This window comes from Diadema antillarum, unplaced genomic scaffold (assembly GCF_040938485.1).
Source record: "Diadema antillarum isolate AM-2024a unplaced genomic scaffold, OU_Dant_1.0 scf00000004, whole genome shotgun sequence".
NCBI classification, from domain to species: domain Eukaryota; kingdom Metazoa; phylum Echinodermata; class Echinoidea; order Diadematoida; family Diadematidae; genus Diadema; species Diadema antillarum.
In genome coordinates this window covers 3,096,717-3,109,029 of record NW_027270893.1, presented here as the reverse complement: position 1 = coordinate 3,109,029, position 12,313 = coordinate 3,096,717, and positions in this window count along the sequence as shown.

Genomic DNA, 12,313 nt, shown 5'->3' with positions numbered 1-12,313 from the left:
AAATTTACGAAATTTGGGTTGGTTTATTTATCTATTTTTTGTTTGTCAGTTTGTTTGTTTTTTGTACCTGCCCATCCAGGCAAAACTGGGGCACCATCATATAAACACACACTGATTGTACGACTTCCTTCCCATTAGTGATTCTTACCATGCAATTCTTTTGTCGAAATCCAGCTACCAGCTTTCAAGAACATGAAAATGTACAATTTATGTTTACGCTCGCTGGTCAACGCACGACATGGATCGACGCCAAACGGTTAAACGATCGCAACAGCTCACTTCAGCCAAATTGAACTGATCTCCCCTTATCATTATTAATTGTAAAATATCTATGACTTTTGCACTTTCTGTGAGCAAGAAATACTTGCCAATATCCAAGTACGACAAATAATACGCAGAGACAAATAACCACCCATATCTTTATACAGTTCAATCACGTTAAAACGAACACGGTCATTAGGAAATGCCGGTTACAACGTAGTAAATATTCAGGTCCCAAGATTATCCGCTCTGTTTCTTGTTTTTTATCTGTTCGGCTATAACAAAATTTCGATATAACGAAGAAAATGCTAGTCCCGAGGACTTTGAAAGGGACTCGACTGTGATTATATCTAGTATGAAGAGTTTCATGGAAAAATAAGCTAAGTGCCAGTTTTAAGCGTTTTGAATTATGTCTATCGCCAGATGGAGCAAAATGAAATTTTCCCGGTGATACCTCAATTGTAACATAATAGGGAATATTCTAGAAGTTATGATTAGAAAAAAAATCCAATTTTTCTAAATATTTTAATTGTTTTTTCTAAATTTAAGCACAAATATCTCAACTTTACGAAAATGCAGTAAGCTCGATTTGCGATAAAACTCTTCTTACTTTATGTATATTCTTACCATCAAGGCAGTAGATACCGCCCAATCCAGGGCTACAGTCACAAATGAAGCCAATATCATGATCAAGACACACGCTGTAGGGACCACACAATCCCTGGGAACATCTCGGGGTAGATTCTAGAGAAGAGTAGGAAAACTGTCGAATTACACTTTTCTGTAGATGGAAGGTATGGTCTGAATACAATTACAGTATACAGAAAGTCCACTGGAAAGTTGAATATTTTTTTTTCCTGTTGTATTTCTGAGGACTATCGAAAAGCGCCTCATTATAAAACAAATAATGCCCCATTTGTATACTAACCTTCTGTACAGTGGGAAGAGACAACAAGCTGAATAGATTGAAGCTCTGACTCCGTCTCCACCAAAATTGTTCGAGTCTGAAAGCGCGCGAAGAAACTTGTTTTCGTGTAGAGAGAAGTTAATATATTCTGTGCGTTTGCTTCTGACCGGAAGTGGATGATCCAGACACGATCAGTCAGAGATCCACTGCTTCGGATGAAGAGAACGTCCACTCCACATCCAGGGATAACATTTAATTTCCATGTCACTCTGTAGTTTACATAGAGGGGATCTACTAAGCCGGTAGTAGGCACGGACTTTCTTTGTGACGTTGATGGCAAGGTAAACTCCCGAACTTCCGATCCTGAGGACAAGGACATGGTCAATATCAAGAGAGAGAGAGAGAGAGAGAGAGAGAGAGATTGTAGGAAACTCTTCTTCATTTCGATGTTGCCTCACACTAGCTTTATAGTTTCAATGTAAATTTGATTTTATTCTGCGTTAAAAATCAATAATATGCTATTGAAAAAAAAAGAATTAGGCCCCACATGCAATGAGTTCGTAGTGTATTGAAAACGATAATCCTTCATGTATTTAAATAAAGGCAATCAAATCAAGCAAGCCAACTACACACTAACTTTCTGGATTAAAAAGAAAATGAAATGGTGCAATATCTAACACCCTTAGCAGGTGCTTAGTAGTGTTAATGGCATCCTCAAAACAAAACAAAAGAGAGAAAGAAAAAAAATGGGCATGAACCCAGCAACGAATTTTCCTGCACAGAATAACCAACATCCTAATGCGTTAGAAAAGCGATAAGCAGTGAACCCAATAACTTTCGGAAAGTTGTCATTTCGTTATACCGAAGACAGTCTTTGCACGTAGGTCTATATATTTACATACAGTGGACTCCCGTTAAAGCGAAGTCCTCGGGACTGGGTTTTCTCTATCGTTATATCGAAGTTTCGTTACAACCCACCAAATAAACAATAAAAATCCTTAAAGATACATAGAGTAGATAATGTTTCGGCCTGAGTTTTTCTGCGTTGTGACCGGAATTTGGTTTAAACCGTGTTCGTTATAACGGGAGTGCACTGTACACTAATTCTGGCCAAATTTTACAGAGTCAGGTAATCAAAGATGTCCCTGCCTTAACGTATGTCACAAACGTTGGTGTACACTGTCTTGCACGCATTGAGCTGTCCTGTCACCAACTATGCAAATTACCCATTTCATTGAAAAAAAAACAACAACTCTAAGTTGCAAGAGGGAAATAAGTCGCCTAGGTAACTCTCACAGTAACATTAATTTATTTTGTATTTATTCATTTCCTCCAAATTCAAGCAATAAGAATACAGAGTAACACACAGAGCAGAGTGAAAACAAGCAAACAAACAAATCTTAAGATATAGCACACATAGAGACAGTACATAACAAAGATCAGGTACACATGGATACGGAGGATTGCCCATTCAGCAGCGTCAGCGAGGACACCGCTGTTCTTCCATGGGGTCCCGAGAGTAGCTAGTGATGCGACGAAAAATATTCATATGAATAATCAACTAATTCAATAAAATGCATGCATAAAACGACTCGTAAATAATCATTACGAAATACACTGTATCTGAAATGAACATTAATGAAAGTGGGGACATTTTTTAATCTATTCCTGACAGAAACTACCAGACAACTTTAATTCAGAAGGAAGAAATATTACTTGGAAAGCACCTCTATAAGAAATAGTTCTTTTGCAATAATCCGTATGGCGTTTTGGTAAAAAAAAAAATTCCGTGGACCTAAACGAATAGTAATGTTGCTTGTATTTGAACACATTCTGTAAATAAGGAGGGGCCAATGATTATTATTTAATTGCTTTATATGCCATGGCGTTTAGATGACAATAATTCATGATTTATGACACAATACAACAACAGTCCTACTTCTCTGTTATCCTGCCATTCGGGAACGGCGCCCAACGGGATAAGCGATTTAGCCAGATATGGGAGAAACAATGTTTATGTACCGCCACTGGTCATAATGTGTACATGTATAAGGCTGATGACCCGGGGGGGGGGGGTACCTATAAGTTTAGCGTACATCGTAACAGTAGTGTAATTTATGCTAGCCCACTTAAAATCATATACATGAAATTAAAACATTTTACTGTAAAATTCATATAGCCTGTTACGGAAGGGAATATAATAGGCGATGACACAACATATCCTCCTGTGACATTTGCTTCGGGCTCACGTACTCCAAGGACTTCGGCTTATGGTTGTTATAGGGTTTTAGCCAGGAGGTTCAAGGGAATGGAGTCACAACTGTGAAAGACCGCGTTTACAGTGCTGTAAACGAGCCCACCTTCATTTCAGTGTAAACGCGCAATAGGTCAAATGTGAGGCCAAAATTGACCGCGCAATTGGCCACGCTCTGGAGGTGGTCTTTGCCGCGGCCGAACCGCGGCCGAGCCCAGCCTTTTCTCAGTGTAAACGCAAACTGGGCCAAATGCGCGACCAATTTTAGTCTGGCTTCCAAACCCTCTGCATGTACTATTTCGCTATCCAGGATATTAACCCCCTCAACGTCGAAAACTAGTATAATTTCAGGTGGATTTGTCCTGCAAAGCATTTTTTCCTTCGGCAAAAGCCTTTGCCCGAACGGCGACTTCGTCGCCACGGAATTCAGTTGGTAAAGGGTCTAAAAACCAGACAATACCAAATTGCGATTGTTTACAAGCAGAGCGCCAGTTACGACAAAATATTGAAAGGTTTGATTCAAAAGCGCGGCCGAGCCCCGCAGTTTAAACGGACAAAATTGCGGGGTTCGGCCTCGCAATTGAGGTTGGGCTCGGCCGCGGCTCGGCCCAGCCCCGCCCTGTAAACGGGGTCTTATTTCCTTTGCTAGATGTTCGATGCCGCCGCTCAAAATATTTGAAGCATGTGCCAAACAGGATCTGCCACGCAGATAGGAAGACAATTGACTCGTGTCTCATTGCATAATCACAAGCCACTTTCTGAAGGAAGATGTGTATTTTTTATGGTAATTACTTTTCGCTATCACTTCTTATACAAGGTAGGTCGTACAGACACGAGGATGTGCGAATAGAAATTGCGCAAAAAATGCGGAAATAAAGATGAAAATTACTCAACTGGGCATACCCGGGCACTAATCTGATATATCTATCAATAAAGAATTATATTTGGAGATTATTCCAGGTCAGTTTTATTTGTGGGAATTGAGCGGAAAAGTGATAAAACCGGCTTTCCAGGATGGTACAGTTTTAAACAGTTTCACATGATACAGCTCTGATTTACACTTTTGCACGAATTTCTGCACGGGATTGATTTTTATTTCACATGCTTTACCATTAAGTAAAATTTCATTTCATTTAATAAATAAATAAGCAAAATATGGCCAATATTATGTTAACATACAAAATGAATCTTCAGATTGCTCAGCAAAACGGCGCCTTCGAACATCGATCATCAAACACATCAAAGGCACAAATGCACCTGTGAAATTCTTTTGTACATCAATAGAAATATGACAACTGTTTGAATAATTACAGCCAGTTGTAACTCAAACTCTTAAACCTCCTTGGTTTTAGGTTAAGTTTGATGAGAAGATTAGGTTATGGGTTAGGGATAGTGGGTAGAATTTATGTTTTGTCTAAGGTGCAGATATTTCTTGAGATGATCTCATGGAACATCATGAAAGGTAATTTTGTGAGTTTGGTAGAAGTTTTAATTATGATTTAAATCACTCTGTCTTTGTCTCCACTGCCTGGGGGTGTCCGGATTATGGAAAAGTCCGGATAAGAGGGGGCCGGATAATCGATTTTGGACAGAATAATAAAGTCGAGTGCGCCTTCGAAAATGTGTAGTCGATGGTAAAACTGGGAACTTACCATTTGCACAGTTTTCACCTCCAAACCCTGGCATACAGTGGCACGCGTATCCGCCAAGAAAGTCCTCGCACACACCGGAGGGAGCACAGGGATTGTAGCTACAATTATTTACTTGAGTAAAGAAACGAAGACCAAACATGTAATTATAACCAAACCGATTGAAATAATCTCCTAATCTTTGGATATCACCTGGGGGGGGGGGGCAATGCTTCTTATAACTACATTAAGAAGATACTAGATATGTCGTGGAGACAAATTTGTGTCTTCACGTTTTCAACTATAATATCATTCAATCCCAATGCTACATTCACATTTTCCATTCATTGATTCATGATACTTATATATAAAATAACATATACTTACAAACACACACACACACATATATCTATATATATATATACTTATATGTATATATACACTCAACAAAAAAAGTAAGTTCCCCCTAGCAATTTTGGATTTATCTCAAAAAGTATTTTACCGATTTCTATAATTCAAACGGAAATGGATAAGGAATTTTATTACTCATAACATGAGTGGCAAATCATTGCCACCAGATATCATTATTGGTGAGAAAAAATGTATTTTATGTGAAAATGCATGGAAACAAAAGTTGCACTTTAGCGATTTGCAGTGACTTCTACACAAATAATCAAACAATCACTCATGATTCTGAACATTAAAGCGTGGTTTATTGCATATTTTTCTATCTCTTTCTTTTCATGAGCATACAGTGAAGTATTTGATAATTGATATGTCCACCATCCGCTTCAATGACCAGCCGGCATCTCTTCCTCATCCTGCTAACAAAGGTTTGTACTTGGCGCTGCTCAATGTTGGCCCATGCTCTCTGGAAGATGCGCTGAAATTCTTGCAGTGAAGTGTCATCTTTCACCTTCTTGCTCGCTTTCCGCTTAATGATATCCCAAAGATTCTCTACTGGATTACAGTCAGGGGATGTTACAGGCCACTCTATACGTTCGATGCCATTTCCCTCAAAAAACTGACCTACAACTTGAGCGCATGATGCAAAATGGCCATAGGCACATTAATGTGATAAACCCAAATTGGAATTACAAATCACATGGCTTCTACCAACATTTTCATAATGGAAAGGCTATTGTTTAAAAAGTATGCATAACATCTTTTTAATAGGGAAGCACATTGTACCTGAAGAAATTCCTGAGAATTACAAAATTGTTTAAAAAGGTCATTTGCTAACTTACATAGGAAATGTATACAATATGCTTCATATAGCCTAAAGTGCAACTTTTTTCCCGTGCATTTTGACATAAAATGCGTTTTTTACACCAATAATGATATCTGGTGGCAATGGTATGCCATTCATGTTATGAGTAATGAAATTCCCTATCGATTCCCATTTGAATTATGAACATCCGTAAGATACTTTTTGAGATATATCCAAAAATGTTAGGGGGGGGGGACTTACTTTTTTTGCTGAGTGTACATATAGATGATTATTATATATATGTATATCACATATACATCCTTTCTCAAATAATATAAATGCATACGCATATATAGATTTACCTGGTCACGTCAAAACACGTACAATACAAAAAGTTGAGTTTAATACCCAAATGTTTGGCATATACAAATTTTATTCATTTATTTGACAGTTCTCGTGTTTGAAGGAGGTGGTGGGTATATTAATGTTGAGTACTGTGTTTGATAATAAGATTTCGCCTTCACTGTTTTTCAGTTAATTCTAATAAAGGTGCTGCAAATATCAAAGCTCGGGCCACTTTGGTTTCACTTTACTGCACTGGATCTACTTTTATTGGATAAGTAGTTTCTCGTACAGCTTCTTTACTTTCACTGCCGTAGGTTCCCCCATCTGCTGTTGCAGTACTCACACAATATTCATCCGTTTTTGTTTTATTTTTAAATCTGGTTTGGCTTGGTTTGCTGTTTTCGCTCCATTTGCTGCATTTATTTCATTGTATTAAAGTTATTGTTGTCATGATTACTTATTATTTGTGTACATAGCGTTTGACATACTGTTGTATCGTTTGCATTCAAAATTATCTATTCCAATCCTGTCCCAACCCCCCCCCCCCCTTTTCACTAATTCCTTGTTGTTTTTACTTTGTTTTACTTCACTTTGTCTTTTCTCATCACTCACATTCTACTTGAGCATCGTTTGGATCCTCGACGTACTGTGCTCACAGGATGTATGTTCGTGTCCAACTATCTATCTATCTATATATATATCCATACGTCGTATGTCAAGGCGGCCTTTTTTTCGGGAATTTCCAATGAATTAAACGCAATGTAAAGATACATTACGCCGAGCCCGCTTACAGGGGATGGCTATATAACTGATCAGTGGGAATCAGTGTGAATGCTGGGGATGATTGTTCTAATCCGTGTGGGATTCATTTAATAGTACATTATATATCTATTGCTGTGTGAAAATTATTTGCTTCAGAATGGTCTCATATTCGAGTAATGAGCAGTTGAATGTTTCTAGGTTAGCATGCCTGTACAGTGACGGGGCGATCGTTAAAGGGCCGTCAATGATCGCTGTTCAGGCATGCTAACCTGGAAACATTAAACTGCACATTACTTGAACATGAGACCATTCTGAAGCAAATAATTTTCACACGACAATAGCATAATGTACTCTTCAATGAATCCCACAAGGATTGGAACAATCATCCCCAGCATTCACACTGATTCCCACTGATCAGTAACTAGCCATTGCCTTTAAAATTCACACTGCGCAAGGGAGACATTCATACATAATGATATTCATAAGCTTCTCATGAAACACGATAGTGCACCAGATCTTATGCAGTCATACCGTTATCGTATATCGGGACGTTGTGTCTGAATTGTGGCATATAGATATGACGTATATCCGTAAAAAATTTGTATGTCATATGAATATACAATAACTCAGTGTCAGAAAGGAATATAATAATTTTGCTGGAGACAAACGATCTTTGATTAAGAAGATCAAAATGGAAGAAAACCGAAGGCAAAATTATGCCAGAAATCCATGCCAACGCGGGCAGAAATGTACAAGACTAATCATGTTAGGTTTTTTATCTTTATCAGGAGACGTATGAGTTTCAAAGTCGTTTTTCACGTCTATGGGCATGTATATCGTATAGGCCTTTAAGCTATAATTCCTCACCAAATACAGTATTTACCAAAGTGTGGTTTCTTCTGTGAACCTTCATTGTCAAATGACTGAAATTATCTTTTTCTTTTTTCTGCTCTGTACTCAAGGTGAAGACAAAGCACACACCTTTATCATCAATGCAGGATATCAAAAAATCGAGGTGAAACTTATCCGTGGACCTGTTTCGTTGAACCCACATGACAGGGCTCGGTCGATGGTGGTACACCCTGTTCGAACAATTGAACACCTTCATGAGGTCCGGGCCATCCAGCCTGTCCCTGACGATGAGAAGATTATCACTTGGAATCCCAAACACGATGCATGTGATTTTCCAGAACATCCCAATACCGCATCCGGGAACTCCGTTTACCCGCCACGTGATACCGTAAGGATTGACAACCCTACTCTGCACTGTAATCATGATTATAGACGTCGGTAAAGTTTCAGTCAAATTCATATAACGGACATCCATTTCTGTGGAGAATGACAAAAGACAGACAACCAAGATAAAAGAGAGAGTGCATGCCAGTTATTGATTATACTCATATGTCTCACTAGATCTAATAGCTCGGTCATTACTTTCAAAGCGACGACATGAACAGGATGATCGAATATCTTATACAGTGGTCTCCTGTTATAACGAAGTTCTCGGGACTGGCGGTTTTCTATCGTTATATCGGAATTTCGTTAAAGCTGAACAAATAAACAGTGGAAAAAAAAACATGGAGCAAATAATGTTGCAGCCCGATTTTTTTTTCACTAGTTGTAACCAGAATTTCGTTACAACCGTGTTCGTTATAACGGGAGTTCACGGTATCAATGTATAGACACATTGTTGTTATTTACTTAGGCCTATATTATACGAACGTGCAGTCTTTGGAGTCAAATATAATTCAATTTTCTACAAGTTTTCAAAATAAGCATCTTCAGTATCACATTTGCACGCGACACAAATGTATGTGTGTGTGTGTGTGTGTGTGTGTGTGTGTGCCCTAAAAGAAATGGTGGGCGCCTACTCAAATGGCCCAAACTATATTAAAAAGCAAAAGTATCAATCAATTTAAAATCTTAGGTGCCGGATCTGGGCTACCAAAAAAAAAAGAAAAAAGAGAAATATATATATACTAGGTGTTTCAAAAAACATCTTCCACTTTTGATTCTTAATAATTCAAAAACTGTATATCAGATAAAACTGTCATTGATATGAGTTATAGCTGAATACTGTACAATTTGGTTGGAGGTGGTTTAAATATGAAAGCATAAATCAGTTTCATGAAATCCATGATTAATTTCACAGTTAGGTTCCACATTTTGCTTTATTTTCAACCCTCTGCTATTGCTCTGTACTAAATTTCACTTTGCACAGGGGTCAATGGGTGTGAATGGGAGTGTGTGGTCAACACCCTGACATTGTCCTGAACAATGGCCAGGGTTTGAATGCTTCATTATTTATTCATGAGAAATTCCACTATCACAACTAGTCTTTATTCAGCCTCTGGCAGTATTTGTGTAAAGTCAAACGCCTGCCGATACTGTCGTTGAGTCGCGATAGTGCTCTCCCTACTTCTGAAAAACGAAATTACAATGATTACCTTCTGTTCTATCGTAAACATGGTGACAGGAAGCAAATAAAATCAATTAGAGTATACACTTCTGTATATGGATCCTGAAATAAATCTACTGTGAAACAAATCGCCCTAATGATATATGCTGCTGAACTCTTTACCAAAAATGATCTCTTTTTATCGAAAAAGCGAAAAATTTGTCAGACTATTAGTAGACAGTTGTATTAAAATAAGGAACTTTAGATCATTTATGCTTATCTATATCCCCAATTTAGTGAAATGTGAAGCAAAATTTGAAAATGATTGCCAGCTGGAATGAAATGTGCGTTTGCTAACTTTTTCCACGTGCATGCATTTTACCCTTTACCGTACATGAATCCAGACTAGCGATGCCCAGGCCAATCCACATGAATTATTGATTAAGCATTCATGTGCCAGGCATGTCCTTTGTTCAGGATCATTGTCAGCACACACTCACATACACATCATTGGTTCCTGCGCAAAGTTCAGTTTTTGTACAGAGGGTTAAAATTTGACCAAAATCTGAAACCTTACTTCAAAATCAATCCTACATTTAATGAAACTAATTTATGCTTTCACATTCAAATTACCTTCAACAAAATTGTACACTCTTCAGCTATTACTCATATCAACGACAGTTTTATCGAATGAATAGTTTTTGAACTATTAATGATCAAAAGTGGGAAATGTTTTTTGAAACATCTAGTATATATATATATATATATATATATATATATCAATGTCTTTTCTTATACATACTTATTTTTGATTATACCTTCCAAACAGTATTTGCCGCCAAATCCTGGCATGCAAAAGCACTCGTATCCTTTTTCTCTTTCTTCGCACCGTCCAGTCAGCCCACATGGATTTGTGTTGCAGTAAGTCGAGCCACCTAAATAAAATGCAAATGGGGTAGAATGTACATTTCCATTCAGAAGTCCAGCAAATAACCCACTGGTGGAACAATTGTATGCTTCTTCCCTTTTTTTCATGTATATATTCTCTCTTTCTCTCTCTCTCTCTCTCTCTCTCTCTCTCTATATATATATATATATATATATATCAGTTCAGTTCAGTTCAGTTTTTATTTCTGCATTTCAAAATCAATACAAATCAACAAATCAACAAGATACTTACATAGTCATTTACACAGCTAATATTCGTAACGTTTGGATCTTACATACATTTTCTTTCTTTTTTTCAAGAACGAATATCATATATGAAAGGAAGCAATAGGAAATGATAAAAATGAAATGCAGGGGACCATCATCATAAGCTAAGCTTGACGAGGATGATGGCCCCAGGTAAAGAGATACATAAAGAAAATCTTGCCACTCACTGAGTGGGGGGTAATTGTGCAATGGGCTCAACGAAGAGATACATAAAGAAAATCTTGCCACTCACTGAGTGGGAAGTAATTGTGCGAAGGGCGTGCGGTGCAGTGCGGTGTGCATTGTGTTGGGATGAATCTTGGTTTGTACGTTGAGTGTTATTTTGTGTATCAGTGTGATGAGGTGAATGTTACTTCAGTTATGGCCGTGAACTCATTGTTTAGGGTGTTTGTTGACCAGGTGGTATGAATATTTATGTGTCAGAAGTATACTGGATTATGAGGCTGTTTTTTAGTTCTCGTTTGAAAATGTTCAACGACGTACGTTGTTTTAAATTAGGGGGTAAAGAATTCCAAATATCTGGTCCATTGTGCTTTAATGATTTTTGAGCTAAAATGATTCTGGGGTTTTCGAGATGGTAATCGGACGACTGACGTGTTGGATATGAATGAACGGTGAAATTTGGAGTGAAGAAGCCATCAAAAATTTTTGGAAGACAATTAAATGTATACTTATACATAAAAACAGCAGTTTGAAAGGTGTGAAGATCCTCAATTTTCAATGTTTTTAGTTGACGAAATAGGGGATTGGATGGGGATAAGTAACGGGAATTGGTAATCAAACGTACAGCACGTTTTTGGAGAGTAAAAATTGGATTAATTTTAGTTGAGCCACAGTTTCCCCAAGCGATATTGCAGTATGTGATATGTGGTAAGATCAATGCATTGTATAGAATAGTCAGGGAATTTTGAGAAATGAAGTTTTTCAGTCGATATAAAATTCCTACAGTTCTTGAGACAGACGTGTGGATATTATGAATGTGATCGTTCCAAGTTAAACTCGAGTCAATTGTGATTCCTAAGAATTTAGTAAATCTTACTTCAGTTAAAGATAATCCATCAATATTGATATTATAACTGCTGTTAATGTTCTGTGAAGCAGTAGGTTTGAAACGTATAAAATTTGTTTTAGAGACATTAAGGGATAATTTATTACATATAAACCATCGGGAGACTTTGTCTATTTCCGTGTTCAGAGTATTAAACAGTGTTTCAAGGTTCTCATGGGAGTAAAAAATATTAGTATCATCCGCAAAAAGTATAAATTTAAGAGTTTTTGATGTATTTATTATATCATTAATATATACAAGGAACAGTAGGGGGCCAAGAATTGA